We start from the raw sequence: 18,399 nt of genomic DNA, 5'->3' as shown, positions 1-18,399 counted from the left end.
CCCAATTTCTTTCTCAGTTATTTTGATGTTTCTCTTTATTTCAAACCTGTTTTCAAATTTGCATGCAACTGTGTAAGAACAAAGTAAAAAATTAACAGTTTCTTTTAAAAAACAGTGCTAAAAAAGGAAAATTCATTCTTGAACAGAAATGGATGGATTTTTAGCTATGATGGAGCAAAAGAAAAGACTCAAATCATCACCCTGGTTGGAAAAATCAATGGAAAGATCCTGGCAGCAGTTTATCAGAGGGAATCGATAATTCCTTCTTCTCACAATGATGTCTCTAATGGCATCTTTCTAAATAATGTAACCTACTTGAATGACAGACTGAGGCCTGATAGCACTCATGTAAGACACAGAAACAGAATTCATGGAAGAGGTGAAAATCACAGCTCTGCAACGTACAAGAATGCTATATAATATATAGGCATAACATTAGGGGATTCCACAAACCTCAGTTTGTGAAATCACGGTACTTATTTTATAGCTGTTGCAAAACAAAGCATCTTTTGAATATGTGGGGATAGTGATAAACCTATGATGTCAGATGGGTCTGTAAGATCATTCTGGTAGGTTTTCAGATAGTGTCCTGGAATGAAGATCATTTGGAGTTTTAGGCAAAAAAACAAAGATCTTGTTACTTGCAATATAGAGCAGAAAGGAGATTTAGCATTTAATTTTTCCTAACTACACTGCAAGTGCTAATATCTGAATGGGTATTAGGTGATCAGCCTGACAGTTTGGTGTCTTCCTCTGTTTCACAAGATCAGATCCGAGCAATAACATTGTCCTTATTGAGAAATATAAAAGTATTTCACACCATGAACTGCAGTCTATTCTGCATTGTAGATGCTGAGGGTCTCCAGCTTTGGTGTCATCAATGGGAACAAAAGATGCTCAGCGGGGCCCATTCAAGGAGGCAGTGCTTGGCGTTTCCTCACAAGCAGCTCTCTGTATTGTTGATGACTTCTGCTCCCCCATTAGTACCTCCTGCAGAGATGTCCCGCACAGATCAGGCTAGGGTTTGGGGATGGTTCCTTATAAACTTACCTGGGATTTTGTATAATGGCAATAATTTATTATAGTAACAGATGGGACTGTTAGCACCAGACTTGCAGGTTTTTTATGTAGAAACACATATTGGCTGTAGAAAAAGGCAAAAAGCGCGTATTCACAGATGCAAAGGCATTTTGCCCAACTTTGAACTCACTCAAGACATCGCAATCAGGAGCAGAGCTGAAAGCGCCTCAGCCCTGGCCTCTTGCCAGCTCCCTGCCCAGTGGTGATAGTACAGGCTGCTACTGCTGCTGCTGACAGAAACTCTGAACTGGTTCAAGCCTGTGTTTCTTGGCTCAAGAAAGAGCTTTTTGCAGCACAGATTAGGAAAGCTGAAGGCGAGGATCCGCAGATGACTGCAAACTACCTGGGCCTTGCACGGAAAGAAGGGCAGTTGCTCAGTTCTGCTATTCTTGTTGGGGGATTGTACTTTATCAGAAGTGAACACACGTACGTGTGTTTACATACTGAGATAAACTGTACCTTCCTCTCCCCAAAGGAGAAGACAGATGGCCCTAGCAGCCTCCAGACACTCTCCTGTCCAATCCTGATGCTGCCCCTCTCTTGATGTTAGATGAAGATCCACTGGTCTGTTCTCCTCATTTGCTGTGCTCCAATCTCATTCCCAAGTGAGCTGCTTTAGAGGTGCATTTCTTACATCAACCACTGCATCAAAATAGAAATGCATGTCTTCCTCCATCTGCCATGTAATCTTCCTATAACACCCATCCATTCCTTGCAGATAAATGGAAACCAGCTCAGAGCATGATCATTTCTGCATGCAGTAGGCCTAAAAATAAAAATCTAAAGGTGAGGGATTTCAAATGATACGTGGTGTAATGATTGCAATCATCAGATCCAAAGATGAAAACACAAGGAGTTGAACTGAGCAGTAGCTTCAGGAAGGATGAATGTACTGATCACAAAGCTGAAAAACAAACACATACTTCTGTCTTACCTTCTCTACTCAAGGTGCAGAAATTGTCACAAGTGCCCCATTAATCATATAATACTTGTGTGTTCTTCTGCTGTTGATATTGAGCTCCTATGTACTGCTACACTGCTTATAGCTGAATTCATTTTGCTGAAGTTAAAGCAGCAGCCTATCCACCTCCCATTTCTTGAATGTTACTGTTGTTCAGCCTTCCTCTACAATGGTTTTCTAAAATCTCTCTAATGGCTTGGTGGTTGTTTAAAAAATACAGAATTTATTTTAATAGCCTTTTTTTCCTAGAATGTTTTGGCCACTGGAAGTAGAATCACAGCCTCAAGGGCACATGGGTTTGGGGAGATAAACATCCTTAACTAGAGTCGGAAACCTTTGGCCTCAAGCTCCATGGCTCGTTACATACTGAGATGTGAGAAAATATGATATGGTCGGGAGGGACGATGGGCTTACTTACTAATTTTGCTCTTCCACTTGAGAAGAGGTGCACAGATTTCTTTGGTGCACAGTTCATACACAGCTCAAGGACACAGCAGCTTTTAGCTGGGATGCTGTAGGATGAAGATGCACAAAATTATCTCTCCCACAGCCCAGTCAAACCAGAATTCTCCAGGTGACATGTCACCCTGCTCCAGCCTCCTGTTGTAACGGGAGAATTGCACTGAAACAGAAAACCAGCTGGAAATCCAGTGGTCTCAGACATCCTAAAAATGTTCCCAGTAATTTCTGTTCTTGTCTCTGGCTGAAATGAGCTGCAAATATTTCTGAGTACTTTTCTAAATGCCTAGAATTTCAGTATGTATTAGTAAACATTACAAACTAAGGGGATGGTGCTTGAAATACTTGTACTAACAAGAGAGCAGGGAATGAAACATGCTCATCTTGGTCCTGGAAAGGACCACTGAGATAGGCCTGCTTCTGCAGAGTCCCAAGGTTCAGAACATGCCATAGCCAAAAGTCCCAATTCTCTCTTCAAAAAAGCAGTCTGTAGCAGCTCTGTGATCACAGCTCCACTCTTGGTCCAGTGCTGACCTGAATGGAGCTGGGAGAGGGAACAGGCAGAAGGAGCCAGAGGGCATGCTGTGCTGATGATGGACCATCAGGCCTTTGATCCAACAGGCATTACTGCTTCTCCAAGGAGGGTGTTTTATGGTTTCCGTTCTCCCATTACAAACCTCACCTTAACATCTACCTGAGGAATCACAGCATCTGAATTCCCCAAAGGGACCCCAGTACTCATTTCTTCCGCCAGAATTCTGAGCCATTCAAAGCCGATTCCCTTTTCCCTCTCCAAAACAGCAGTTTCTCTAGTTTTATGATGCTGTATTTTATTGTCCGTTGGGAAAAAAGTTCCAAATATTATGATTCTTCCCTTGAATTTACTGCACAGTTACAATGAAAGGAAGTTTGTAAACCCTAAGTCTTGTTTTCCTCTTCATTGCAGCCTGCCCATGTAGTTATTCACGACTTGTTTTTAGTTACTGTTGCAGCCACAAAACTCTAGGTGATGCTAATAGAGCTGCTGTGGTGTAAGTAAAGGCTGAGTTTTCCTCATCCCAGAAAACTCTTGTAGCTTCATATTGTGACCTTTTGCAAATTCTCTCCTCTGCCGGTCTATTGAAATAGATATATTTCCAAATGCATGGCATTTGAAAACCAAGAACTCTACATATGCTATAATTATGCTTATTTTGTCAAGGTCTGTGCTACTCTTTGAAATGCTTGCAGTAGGCCACAATCCAGCATATCCTGTAAGGCAGCATCAATTTCTAAGGAAACATATTAATGTACTAAATATATTTGCTTACTACTCTGCACAGGCACGTTAGTGAAATAATCAGTAATGAACCTTCCTAGTATTTTCCATGAGCTATTCACAGCAGACCATTATTGCAGTTCCCACTGGAGATGTTTCAGTGCATGCAGTACATCAGCCTGATGCACCCAGTAAGGAGAAAGGGAGTCCCATAGTGGGCACTGGCCAAGAAACTGGAACCTTGTAATTTTGCCAGGCTACTCCAATAAGCCTTCTTCTCGCTCTCATAAACAATAAGATGAAAAGGATTTATCTGTTTACCAACTACAGGTCAGAATTCATTTGAAATGTCTGGGTCTACTCTAGGGAGGAAGAAAAAGTTAATACCTTCCTTAACATCTTTGCATAAGCCTTCAAATCTTTTCCTGCTATTTTTTATTTGTCAGGTCTCTTAAGGCTGTTTCTATACACATATAAGCACATCACAGCTTAAACACAAAGGTTTCCCATTTACCAGTAATATTGGTAATTCTCTTCTAAGTACTAGAAACATTGTGTCCTTTGACATTTCAGTGATGCACTAACCTGTTGTCTGGAATATAAATATGAGCTGAGAACTGATTTTGCAACGGAAAGCAGATTAACATTTTCTTGGAAAAGTGGTTCAACATTTTTAAGTTCTGTTTCCAGCTTTTCCACTGGACAGGCAGAATTTGGCATGATTACACATCTTTGAATGAGAAGAGTACTTCAACATGAATGTTACCTTACAGAAATGATTACTACAATGGCCAGGAAAGTCTCGTTTAAATGCAATGGCTTCTGTTAGGTACCTGGCCTTAAGGTGACTGTTGCTTCTGCTAAGCAGAACGTGCCAAGGTAAACTGCACCAACCTCATTAAGCAGACTCATTAAAACCAAAGACTGCTAACACAATGCTTCACTTTGTAGGAACACAATATGTTAAAAAACAGAATGTAAATGTGTAGGTTCAAAATTTTTTTTAAAAAAACCTATTTACAGAAAAGGCGAACAGAGGATTTTCGGACTAACATCAGACCCCACTGCAGGAGGCTGCTCTCTCCCTGCACATCCCATGGATAAGCCATTGCTCTTCCAGAGAAGAGACCTAAGTCACATTCCCTGAACTTCCTTCTGGAGGAATTTATTGCTCTCCACTGATTGCTGGGGCCTCCTGTCTTAGAGACCCTTGAATTAGATACGGAAAGTTAGGCAGTGTCTCCTCCATTGCCTCCCCGAAATCGTGCTCCGCCTTTTTCTTTTTTTTTTTAAATAAAAGAACAAAAAAGACAAATGTGGTTATAGTGCTGATGTGGTAACTACAGTCTGAGTTAACTTTTCTCATTAAAATCTTTAACATAAGCAAACAATAAACCAGGTCTTCCAACACATTGTAAGAAACTATGTTCTTCTGGATAAGTTGAGCTCTCCTCTGCTTGAATACTTCAAACCCAAAATAGTTCAGTTTATTAAAAAAGTGGTGAGTCAGGCTCTCACTGTGACTGTAGCTATATACTTTCTCCTAAATTAATGAGGAACCATTCTCTGCAGTCACATATTTTCAAAGTGCTATTTCAATGATAGTGATATGACTTGAGGGGGGTAGTTAATAGACATGATGCGTTTGAAGAAGTTAATGAAAAGGAGTACATTACTTCTTTTACAGCAGCAGGCTCAGTAGCATCAGTTGCTCTATAATCCCATATTGTCTGGCACATGTGAGGCATGTAACTGCAAAGCAACGCTAAGGGAGGATCAGTTTTGCCCAAATCTCAATTCACCACTGCCTATAAGCACATTTCAAAAGCTTTCTGAATCTGGGTCTCAATTATAAATTAGTGTTATGGGAGGATGAAGGGGAGTTTGAAGCTTTCCATTTAAATAGCCTTTGCAGGTAAGATAATTCAGGCTTGCTTTTCCCCAGTGCAGCTGTGTGCAATTTCTAGTCAATAAGCTGAGCAAACGGCATCTGCTCACAATAAAGCAACCGACAACAGCCACAGCAACTGATAAAGAAGCAGAAACATGTCCTAGCAGGGACTGCCCTTTTCCACAAAAGCCTTCGGGGCCAAGCTTATGTAGGGGAGACCACACATGCACAAGGGAGGCAACGAGTTCCCTGTGGCCCCAAGGCTCCTGCTCCTCCCAGCAACACCGGCTTGGCAGCCAGCACCCCAGGGAAACCAGCATGAGGTGCAAGAGGTGGCAGCAACCTCTTCTCTCAGAGGAGTCAGGCAAGGGTGATGACACCAGGCTGCTTTCTGCAGCACTGGTGGGGGATGTCACCTCCCCGGGGCCAAAAGCCCGTCGCAGTCCTTTCCCACCATGCACAAGATGCCTTTCTTCAACTCAGCCTCCTTTCCTGCCCCCTCGTCAATGACCACTCCTCCTTTCCTCATTCTTTTATTCAGCTTCTCTTATTTAATATACTTATTACAGGACTCGGCAGGCCTAAAGCTCCCTTGCCATCAAATGAAAAACAAAAAGACAACCTAACCTGGCTCTTTTCTCAGCTGGTTCCCACTCCCCCTCATCCTCCTCAGCTGTCTCAGTATGACTCCTCTAAGACAGTAAGACTTTGCTGTCTCTCCACTTTAGCACAGAAAGGACCCAGATATTTGTTAGTAGAGTTAGGCAAATGGGCAAGATGCAACCCAAGAATGGGATTTCCCAGGTTCTGGTGCCCTGCACCACTGGGCAACAAAGCTCACAAACCTATGGCGAGACTGGTGTCTTCTTGTGCCAACACAACATCAGGTGCTAACTCTTTCATCGCACTTTCTCAGCCACTTGTGCTTGCGGTTATGAGTCTTAATCAGCAGCAAGGATCCAATCCAGTGCTTGGTTCCCAAGCAAAAGTCACAGCAAAACTGGAAGAGGCAGGATCAGCCCCCTGGTAGTTTCAAAAACAGCACCCTTCATTAACTTCTCAGTGGCTGTGGTTTTAGAGGAGAAAAATCATCTCTTTCAACATCACGGTGAAAAAAAAAAGTGAAATACATAGACTTTGAAGTGGTGGGGAAGCACCATTACCCATTCACAGACAGCAGTCTGGCGTTCATTACATGTGATAGGGAGGCTGCGTGCGGCAATGCGTGTAAGGACACATTTCTTACAGAGAGCAGGAAAGGCACATGCTTCACACTCACATGCCATGCAAGCTACTTTTCACACAAGCTGGCCAACTGGCTTTTACTGTCCCCTGCTCTGGGGAGCCATGGGGCTCATACATCTTTGGCCTTTCTTCTTTCTGGGGCATCTCAACGCTGGTCGAAAGTTTATCACACAGGCAAATGGATTGTCATCCAGCTTTGGCTTTCTCCGTTCAGCCTTTTAGAGCAAACTTTTGCTTCTGCTAGCTTTCATCTCCTACCCACTTGAAAGGCTGAAGTCCTCGATCAAGCTATGTTTTCTGCATCCCCAGTCCCTGACAGCATAATCAATGGCTCTGATTTTTACAAGGAATACTGGGTTCAGTATCCCATATTTTTCCCTTCTGCTACTACTGTTCCTTTGTTCACCCATAGGTTTATTATAAATTCCATAATGCAGTAGGACTCCTTGAAATGCCAAGCTGGCTTTCAAAAGTTAAAAGCTGGGCCAGCTCTAACAAAACAAAAAAAAAGGACCTATATTTAGATTGTCTGAGAAATTCCAGTCCCTACTAATTGATAACAGAATATTGGCTGAGCAAGTGGTGAACAGTAATAGTAAAAGCAAAGGGTTTACCTTTATCATTGAATTTCCTGGTTAGTCTAGAGTTTATTTTCTCCCCCTGGAGACTGCATCAGCATTGTCTGCATTGGATACCATAGTTAGCCTGCACGGCCTGTTACCAAAGACATTCATGAGGATATAGTCACTCAAATAAATATCACAAAGATATTTCACAAAGAAATATCACAAAGAATGAGAACACTATGACTGGGGCTTGACAGCTAGGACTGTTTGCTCCTTTTCTTGGCTCTGTGGGTTATTTGTTTCCCTGCTACAAGCCTGACAGCAAACTCTCCTTGCCCACAGAGCCCTCAACAGCCATAATCCTACAGAACTGGGGACCACTCAGTTCACTTGAAAAATTTCCAAATCAGAAGGCATGCACTAGGGATACGAGGGAATATCCCCTATGTTACATCCAGTGGCCTGAAGGACAGCAAAATCATCACTTTCCCACAGGGTTCCCGCTGGAGCAGATCCAGGGAGGAGGATTAACATGCTTCCTATCCTCCCCAAAACTGTACCCGTCCAAAACCTGTTCAATCCCCCTGTCATCCTCTGCCAGCCCCCACCAAGCCTTCCCACCTGCCTGTGCAGAGATCTGACAGGCTGTGGGATCTCAGGGGGTTGTGGGGAAGCAATTATGAATGGATTTTGGATCCTGGATGAAAGAGCTTGACAACTGCTCCAACCTTTCTGAGGGAAACACCGAGAAGCCAGATCCTAATCTCCAAATCCTGTCCTGACAGTGTGATCTTGCATCAGTCACTGCCATCCGTGCATTCAGATTTCTCTGGCACCAAACAAAGCCTGAGAGTGCTCATTTACCTACAGAAGTGTGGGGATGCAGCATGGATTAATTAGTACTTGTGTGGCACTCGGAGAACAAAGCAGCCTTGTACTACTAAATACCTTCAAGCCAAAGTCACCTCTGCACAGCCAAGCTGAAGGATGGATTTGGTCTATCATTCACAAATATTACTTTTCACCCAAAAAATAGCGATTTCAGCCATTCCCAAGTTCAGAACCTGTTGGGGACTGATTCCATGAAACAAGTATTAAAACTGCTTTTGACATTCTTCCGTGAAAGTAGAAAGATTAAACACACACATTTACCAGTTCACAAGAACCATTCCAGCAATGCTTCTGTTACAGAACTGTTCATGTTAATTACCGTATTATCTGTTTTACATGCTCTAATTGTCTCCCTATGGCATACTGAGGAAAAAAATGACATTTTGTAAGAAAAACCCCACAAATGGGGGGGGGTTCCCCTGGTTAAAATAGAAAGGATTTCAGCAAACTGTACTTTCTCTGCTTCGCTGGGACTGAGGCAGAATCTGAGCTCCCCCTGCTGTTTGCAAAAAAATTGATGTATGGCTGAGCTAAATGAATTCTTAATATCGAGTTTCTCTGGCCAAGGGCATGCCCTGGGGATCCCGCTATTCGGTCTTTCGCTTCGGCTGCCACATGGAAAGAAAGAAGTAGCTAGACTTCAGTCAAAGCCTGTTTTTGCAGTCCCGCACTGAATATGGAAAGTATTACATTTAGAAGGAGAGAAGATAGCTGTACATAAAAACAGCTATTTGATGTATGAGTCAGAAGAGGAGAACATTTATACGAGCCCAAAAAGCTCTTAACCTTAAGCCATCCTCTAATCTGTAGCCAGAAGTGGATCCAGCCCTTTTATAGTAGGCAATATTCCCAGCAACACTCCTAGGGCCAGAGCAGAGGCTGTGCAGCACTGAAATTACTACGTCCTTCATGCAAACAACAAGTCTGCCCATGGAAAGATATGCTTTATATATGTGAAAATATTCTGAGCTGAGGTTGTTGGAAGAAAGCCCAGTCCCCCTGCCAGAACAGCTCTAATTCAACAGGGCACAGGTCTACACTAGGGATATCAACGATTTGGGGATGCTCACCTTGACTGAAGTGAACAGAGTCCGGTTATCACGAGCCAAGGGTTTCAAGTCCTATTATTAAAATGCCTCTGGCACCTCAGTGTGTGGTATGAATTCCCCTTAGATTAACCAGTCATTGCCCTCAGTCTTTTAATTCGCTCATCAAAGAGGCAGACACCTCTGAACTGTTCTCCAGGGGAGGTTAAATTAGATTCTCTGAATCAGCCTCTGGAAGAGCCCCTTGTACTGCCCAGACGGGGAGAGCGTGGCAGATCCTGAGCCAGCTGAGATGCACCAGTCCTTGATCTCCACACCTCATTTGGTGCTTTTGAAAAATAACGTCTTTTACTGATGTTAACCCCAAGGGGGGAAGAAAAATAAAAAAAAGAAAAAGAAAGGAGAGTTCTAATAAAGATTCGCAAATGCTAAAATATTTTCCTGTTTTTCTGGTTGTATGTCAGGTCTTGTTAGGCTGTGTTAATGAACTTGTTCCAGGCAAGTTTTGGTGTAGTTGTTGTTTGTGGTTTTGCCTAACACAGGTGAAAGGGCAGGCTAAGTCTGGCTTGTTTTCAAGTTAGTTTAACAATCAGAAGAGCTGGGTGGGAATGTAAAAGGAGAAACAGCTTACAGTTTGAGATTCAATACTTGCTCTAGAACAGTAAGAAAAAAACTTAAAGCACTGTTCTGCACTTCAGTTTGTTCCTCTATCACAGCACAGTGATGCATGACTCTTAAGGGGGATTCGGTATGGTTTTGTCTACATTTGGGTTCCATTTTAAAGAGCGGCAATCAGAAGCTACCTCACGTAAATCCCACTGTGCTGTTGATGCAGAAAGTGCTTACACCAACACAGCCATCTTGGCAGAGCCTTGTCATTCCTAGAAAGTTTTAGTAGATTAGATACATCTTCGTGATATGGGCAGAAAGGTCACGCAGCACTTGTTTTCTCTGGAAGAATTCCCCAGCTTCCAAGTATACACGGCATGAAAGGAGCCGGGAACAAACTGCAAACAGAGATATCCAAATCGATGAGGGCTGCTGAAGCAAGAGCTGGCGTCATCAGTATTCTTGAGATCTCACCCCTGCTACCCCAGCCACTGCATTCCTGGAGTATCAGTACCAATTTCTGAAGAGAATAAAGTTAGTGACACTGAGAAAAAAACCCAAACCTCCAACTCCTAAACTTTGTCTTCTGCAACAGAGATATTCTGCAAGAGAAACTGAAATCTGTAACAGCATCTGGATGATAACAGAGGGGATGAGTCAGCCACACATTGCTACTGCTTGCTTTGTTTATGTTTCCCATACCAATTTGAGTCTCTCCATTATTCATTTTTATTTATTTTACAGCATCAGGGTTGCAAAAACTGAGAGCTGTTACAAAAACAAGGTCAATGCCTCCCTGAGTGCAGAGTTTAGCAAAACTATCTGTGCAGCTGAACCCTATTCTGCAATCCTCATGTTTAAATGAGCTGTGGGAGCCCAAAACAACTGCCAGATCACGATATTCATGGGCAAGGTTTGCTAGATCTTCATGTTTTCCTAAAGAATCAGGGATCTTCATCCAACTACTATGTGCACCATCAAAAATCGAAATAATTTAGAGATGCAAAGGTTTCTATTTCTCTTTAACCAGTCAGATACAAAACATACACTGTGTGGGACACCCTGCTAATACTGAAAAGCTAAATGAAAGCTGTACCCCTCAAAAGCCATGTTTGACAAGCCTGTGCTACTGTCACTGATAGCTAGCAGCCACTCTGATCCTAGAGAACTGTCTCTGCAGGACAAGTTTCTGAGGAGTATTTCTTTGCCCCACCATTGTTCAGGTGACAAACTCCTGATGGAATAGAAAGAAGAGGTTTATCCCTGCTACCCTGTTTCTATCTGCTCTATAACTCCCCCCTTATATACCACTACCATAGGTCTCCTCAGCTCCAAGCGTTTCTCAGATCAATTTAGCAGTGTCACTGTCTTAACAGCTATCAAAATCCTTTCGGTTTACCATCAGGCAAAGAGCATCTTTTCATCCCTATTCCTTCCTCTAGCACAATGGCAAACAGCACCCACTAGTTTTCTCCTACCACACCTTAATTCATAACTAATAGGCTACCTTCACCATTTTTTCTACCCACCAACCTCAGCAGGCACTAGAGGTTCTTAACCAAGACCTGAGCACCCTGGCCACACTGCAGCATTATCACGCCCCTTTAACAGACCAATAAATGCAGCTACACCACACAGCACGTTGGCAGCACACGGAAGCACCAGGGAAAGCCTGTAGCACCCTTTAACACAAAGTTGTTTAACCTGCCCAGAGCAACACCACTGTCCTTTCCTTACACCCTTTGGGCAGTTGCATCCAGGTTTCCCAAAAACTGGTAGGGTAAACACAGCTGTGGACTTGGGCTCTCCTGAAGCCTCATTATTGCAGTTCAATTGTTGCTGGCTTTTTTTCCTCCAAGTTTCCAAATTACCTCCAGCCTCTATGTTGTTATAAACTAATTAGGCTTTAATAAGTCAGAAAAGGAGGCAGATTAGGATAATTAGGCCCTATGATTGATTACCGGGCCTGCTGTGGAATATGCCAGGTGAAAGGCAATGGAGGACAGAGCGGGCATTTGCAGAGGGTGGACAGGGTTAGGAAAACAGACACCCAGACTAGCCCTGGCAAATATTAGTCTTGAGCTAAACTCAGTCAATTCACAGTAAAAAAACCTCTAGCATAGATGCATCCTTCTCTGGTTGCAAAGGAAAAGCCAAAGGCTTAAACATCCAAGGTGCGGGCCCTCAGCATTTCAGCAAACGCGCTTGTCTCTCCCCCTTGCCGAGACGGCAGCCCGCGGGGAGCAGTGATGGCAGCCCTCTCTCCTCTGCATCAACCTGTTGCACAGGCAGTGCAGGGACGATGAAAAGCCCGAGCCCTCCTCAGCTTTCCCTGCCTTGACTGCTTCCAGCGAGGCTTTGAGTCAGCCAGAAATACCTGCCCCTGTGGCCTATCGTACCAAGAGGTTGCAAGCACCCAGCCAGAAGGTCTTTAGGCAAACACCCCAGAACAGAGCCAGCTCTGTGCTCGTGTACAGGCGAGCAGTGAGTCATGCCCTCTGAATCTAGGTGTGCGATTTTATTTCCCACATGATGATAAAAGGGTAGTAACGCTCAGCTAGTCGGCTCATCGCATCAGCATAGCAAAGGCTTTATTTAATAATGTAATCCAGCTCTGAAATACATCCAGATTTAAACCAGTTGAAAACAAAAAGTTCTCCAAGCAGCTATGGATGAGTCAGGTTATCATGTAGCTTTAAGTGAATTTTGATAAAATGTTCAAAGAAAATTACTGTCCCTGTGTGAGGCAACACTGAGTAATAGGGAAAGTTTTCAACAGACAGCCATGTTTTGAAAAACATTCAAAGTAAGTAGATAAAACCAAAGAATTTCTTCCATCCTTTCTTATTCCTATGTATCCTCAACACAGTTGAAGATTTTTAGAAACATGTAAAAGTTAATCATGTCTGGACAGAGTATGATTATGGTGCATCAAAGCTCTGGCTTATCAAACCCTTGGGTGAGCCTGGATGGCAACATTAAGGATGGGGGAAATTACAACTCTGTCTGCTGGGACAAAAAAGGAAGTTTTTTCCCAGAATTAAGAAGTTCCATTTGGCAACATTAGCATTATGATTACTTAAGTATGCCAAGTTATCGGTCCCTTGACAACACATTAGAGAGAAACTCTTTTAAGATGCCAGCCCTTTAAATACACAGATCTATTAGGAATCAGGTAGGCACTGATGAAAAAGATCCTCTTATCCAAGAGCTTTCTCTGAAAAGCAGAGCAGTGGGGTGTGGCTGTTTGATAAGATGAACTCAGGACCCACGTTCCAGTCACTGAACTTACATGTTACAGTAGTCTGCAGGACAAGGGTTTGCAATGAAATATAATTGCAATAGCCTACTCCTAGAAAACAGCTCTTAAGTAAAGGTCTCTCGGGTCACAGCACTCAGCTAAGGCACAGAAAAGCTGCTGTCTAGCCCTCGCCAACCTGCATGGTTTTGGGCACATCATCAAATACTACTTTTATTCTGGGTCCAGCACCCACATTAGAAATAATTGTAAGCTCAGTTCAAAGTTGTGAACATGAGCATCCCTGCTCAGCTGCCACACGAGCATCTCAGGTCATAACCCAACACCTTCTGACAAAAGACTGGGTTTTTGTGAGGTTGAGCAATTTCAGGCCTTGTTCAAACCTAAACCCAGAATCCAGGTGTTCAGTCACAGCTTATTCACAGACAGGATCAGACCCCTCAGGGAAAGTTGCAGCACCTGATGCTTTTCTTCCAGAGCAACAGTCTAATGATTAACACCCTCAGCCAATAAGCGGGAAGCTGAAAGCTGAACTATTCTTCTGCTAGCAGAAATGAAAAGCCCTGTTTCTCCCCTACAAGGTTATACATTGAAACACAAACACTTGTTCTGAAACAGAGCTATAGATGCAGTTCTACCCCAACAGTTTGGGAGTTTGCCTGTGAGGAACAGGCTGGGTTTCAGTCTGGGGTCAGTTTTGCATGAAACCATTGCTACTTTATGCCCTTTCTGAGCCTGCGAGTATAACCTTATTTTCTGCAGTGGCAAGGCTGGAAAAAAAAGGGTGCTATGCCCATATAGCAGCCTGTATTGCCATATTTAGAGCATTTTCCAAGGAATTACTGTTTGCCAATTTGAAAGACCTGAGGTTCAGGGGAGAACAGCCGCTCCATGGCTGCTGGAGTGGTACAAGGGAGTAGGTGGTATCCTCCAAGTCCTTTGCTGAACAGAAAAATGAGAATCCTTCTCAAAAGTTAGAAAGGATGTGCATTTCCCAACCTTACTCTTTCCTGTCTCTGCTACCCCACCCCACTTTTGGGGCAAGGGTTTCTAAGTAGGCACAGGGCTACAGGGAGGTGCTTAAATTAAGGCTTCTGGGGCTGGGATTTACCACCTACCCCTGTTCTCAGCCACTCTGACTATGAGCTGTAGGCAGCTGCATGCTGAATACATTGACTCTGGGTAATTCCCTGCTTAATACACCAGCTTTTGGGGTCATCAACTTCTCTTTGCCTCAGTCCTTATCTAGAGGGACAGCACAGACATGAGGGGACTGTATAAGAGAAAAGTGTCCCCAGGAAGGAGATCCTATGGGGTGCCTTATTAAGCCCCTTTTTACAACCCTCCTTATATATTGGAGACAGCGAGGTCTCTGGATTCTGCTCTAATCTCTCTTGTCACCTCACTTTTAGATGTTTAAGTCTTTTGCTGGGTCTCTTCTTTTAATACCCCTCTAAGGAGGAGTTACGGAGTGGTAGGACTGACTAGTGGCACTCTCGGGCTGTTTCTGCAACGCCTGTTACAAAAGGGCCCGCGTTTTCTCTGCGGGTTGCCACGATGCAAGCGGTGCACTGCAGTAATTAATACCAGGCAGATATGAAGAGGAAAAGGTTGTTTCTAGTTGTGAAGAAGCAGGTTTGGCTGAGGTACTGCGAAGTCAGTTCCCACACTTGAGCTGAAAAGTAAATGCAAATGTTTCATAGTGCCCTGAGCAAATTTCACTAAGTTCAAGCAGGGCCAGCAGGATGGCTCCTCCAGGGAGCCTTCCTCCTCAGCTCCTCCTCAGTTTCTTCTCTGCTGCCTCTTTTTGCTCCAGTGCAAGGGAGAGAGGCACCGAGAGCTTTCTTTTCCCAGTGGTCTGCTGAAAATGTCTCCTTCCACGTGAGCCGTGGGGAGGCAAGCGAAAGTGCGGACAAAAGCTCAAGCTTTTTTTCCTTCTGTATATGGATGTTTGTAATTATTAATCTCACAACAGCAGAGGTAAATACGATAACTGTATGACTCAGGCTGTGCCTCAAAGGTCATTCTCTGTTCCTATCCCAAGCCAAAGGGGAAGAAGGAAAAAAGCCTGTTATATTCATGTTCTCATTTCTCTCTGAGGTGAGTCACCCTACCAGTTAAACGCTATAAAATGACAAACATTGGTAAATAAGATAATATTAATGATACTGATGACTCAACTGAAATAAACACACATCAGTCACAGCTCAGCAGCCTGAAAGAACCTTATGAGAAGAAAAAACCTGCTCAAATCAAAGACGAGATGATGATTGCAAATCTGCTATTAATAAATATTTTTCTATGACAAAGCATTCCACGCAGTATTTATATTTCATTATGCACAACACAAACCAAGCGACTGGAAACATTACTCATAGCAATTGTGGAAAAAAACTGTGAGAACTCTTTTTCGTTTCTGCTATGGCAATGTAATTGCCTCTTAAAAAGCAGCAAACTTGCCGTCTTATAAAACCCTTTCGTCCTCTGCCCTGGAAGATTAGGCTGCATTCCCAGATTTGCACCTTTTTTCTAAGACTAAATCTGAGACGTAGCCTGAGTGACCGGCAAGCAGAGTCCCCAGCTCCCTAATTCAGCAAGAAACTGCACCACATGTCTAGTTTGAAGGCATATTCCCAATGCATGGAGGCAAGCCTACAGCAGCTAGAGTTTGACAGAATGGCTTTTCAGCTCCTGGGGGAAAGACTGGAGGCTTTCAGCTCTAGGAAGTCCCAGGTTTCAGGGCAGAGCAGCCATCATGGGCTTTGATTGCATTGCTCTTACAGTTACAGATATTCCCCAAGGAAAGAGCATGAGGAACAGTGGCACGACACAACGGCAATGTTTTTATCACCAGCGTATTCTCAGGACGCACTCACGTATGTGCCTGTGATCCCCCCTCTCCCAGCAATGGATTGAATAGACCTTGTTCTTCCTACATGTGCTCTCCCTCCTGTATTTTCATTTTTCCTAAATTAATGATTCTCTCATTCATATGATAGTATTTTTATCCCTCGGCAGTGTCTGCAACTATCTGTGAGAGTCCAAATTAAAAACACTGAGCCAAAATGAAGCCTAGATATTACAGGAATTGATGTGTGGGCTTTCACACAGGAGGCAGTCCTTTTTTCTGCTCCTGCAACAACCTCTCCTCGTGATAAAGTCTGGAGATATAAATCCTGCCTCCCAATATGTGGCTCCCACTGAAGTCACCAGCAGGTGTTTGCAGACAGAGGGTAGAATTTGCACATAGGGAAGGATCATTTGCAGTTTGCTTTTCAGAGCAGTTAAACCTGATCTGTTGGAGATATGTATGTGAGTCATCTCACACTCACTCACTTTCCTCCCCTTCTGAACAGTGAGCAAACTTCAATCTAGTAACCACATATCTGTTCTGCAGCATCTTTATGTCTTCTTCCACGAACATTTCACAGTCTACTTAGAGAGGGATAAAATTTGCACCAAAATACTGAGAAATTTTAGGCCTGGTCTTGCAGAACAGAAGTGATGGACCTCCCTTCCTGATCACATACCTCAGAGTGTTTTCATTTACCAGGATATAAATATCAAGAAATTTTAATGTCTTTGGGTATAAATCAGAAATAACTCAGAGGAAGGCACTAGAGGATTTTTTGTCATTACTAGCGGTATGCACCATACATCACATAAACCACAAACTTCAAGACGAAACTCTGTTCTCATCTAACATGGTATAAATCCAGAGGAATTCAGCTCAGCACACTCAAGTCTCTCCAGTACTAAATTTGTCCAGCTGTATTTGTGATTTAGCAGCCACAACGGAAATGTCACAGCTCTGAAAAGGCACCGAGGACAAGGAGCGACTCTGCACTTAACCTTGAGGCTGGGCATCTGCATTGGGCTCCTGGCTCTGTCATAGGCTCTGTTCTTTAATTCCCTTGATCCCAAATCAGCTCTTCCTCTTGGTAATGCAGGTTATTGCTTTCCTCCCAATTTCTCTCGTTTATCAACTCTTCATTACAGGAACAGCCCCTTAGTAGGTGTTTAAAATATCTCTGACTAGGTTGAAAAATGTACCGTGTTAAGCATGCTTTTATGTAATAAATGCAAGTCAATCCCTGCATGGTATAACTGTGGCATTAAAAAATGTCAGTCTCCTTGCTTTGCTCAGCATTAATCGGCCTACTCTACAGGGTTTTTAAGCAAGAGGACTTTTAGGAGGTAAGTCTTACTGGCTATGTGACCTTGCAATAAAACTTTCCTTTGGAACTTCTAAATGCTTCCCCAGGCAATCAAAATAATTTCAATAGCTCTGTGTCCCCCTCTGAGTTCATATGAAAACAATTAGGTTCTGAGAAAGCATCTACACAGCTGAGCTTATAGTCCAAAGCAGTGAGGAAATAGCTCCTCCAGCTGCTGTGAATTTTACATAAAACTATCAGTGAGCACTGTCCCAAATACAGTTTTTCACCCTTAAAAATAGTTTCTCCAAGTTAAGCTTTGGGACCAAGCATTTTGCCATCATTTCTTTAATCTGCCTTGATTAAATGATTCTTAATAAAAAGTCTGTGTTTCCGAATGCTCTGGATTTCACAGCTAATCATTAACGGATACCAACTGCGGTTACAGACAATAACCACAGCACAGGAAGATGATTAAGGTGCCTGTCCCAGATGAAGCATTATTTTAACGTTGGGGGGGCATCTCTGTTTTCTTTGGGACCACATAAGAATTTCAACATGAAGAACTGAACATAGATAAAATAAGCTAACTCAGGTGGTTTATCATACTAGGCTGGCACAAATGTTACAAGGGACAAAGGCAGTCACTGGGCTAGCCAGGAATGTCATATTGTGAAACAAGCACGTTCAAGCAAGAAGCTGAGGAGCTGCTCCTGCTGCTGCTCCCCTGACCTCACCCCTGGTCTCCATCTCACCTGTTTTGATGTACCTCTAAGGAGCCATCCCCATCCCAGCAGTCCTTACTGAAGAGGAATAGATCGCCTCGCTTGCAATAGCGCAAACCTAGAATAACTCCTTGTAACCTCAATTATTAGATTTCAAATAGTTTCTCTGAGGCTGGAAGCAAGCCTGGCAAAGGGACACAGGAGAGTGGATGGCATCATACCTAAGGTTCGTCCACCAGCCTCTTAAACAAG

General features: G+C 43.3%; 1 long non-coding RNA gene across 1 annotated transcript in view; it reads right to left on the bottom strand.

The window, feature by feature from the left end:
• Positions 1 to 1,532: 1,532 nt before the first annotated feature.
• The window catches only part of LOC138684604 (uncharacterized), a 45,308-nt gene continuing 28,441 nt past the window's right edge, over positions 1,533 to 18,399 (bottom strand). The window contains exon 3 of the long non-coding RNA XR_011323854.1: positions 1,533 to 1,846. This is a non-coding gene — a long non-coding RNA (uncharacterized lncRNA). The remainder of the gene's footprint in view (positions 1,847 to 18,399) is intronic.

This window comes from Haliaeetus albicilla, chromosome 3 (genome assembly GCF_947461875.1).
Source record: "Haliaeetus albicilla chromosome 3, bHalAlb1.1, whole genome shotgun sequence".
NCBI lineage: Eukaryota > Metazoa > Chordata > Aves > Accipitriformes > Accipitridae > Haliaeetus > Haliaeetus albicilla.
Note: the sequence above shows the minus strand (reverse complement) of the source record. Positions and strands in the feature narration are given on the sequence as shown.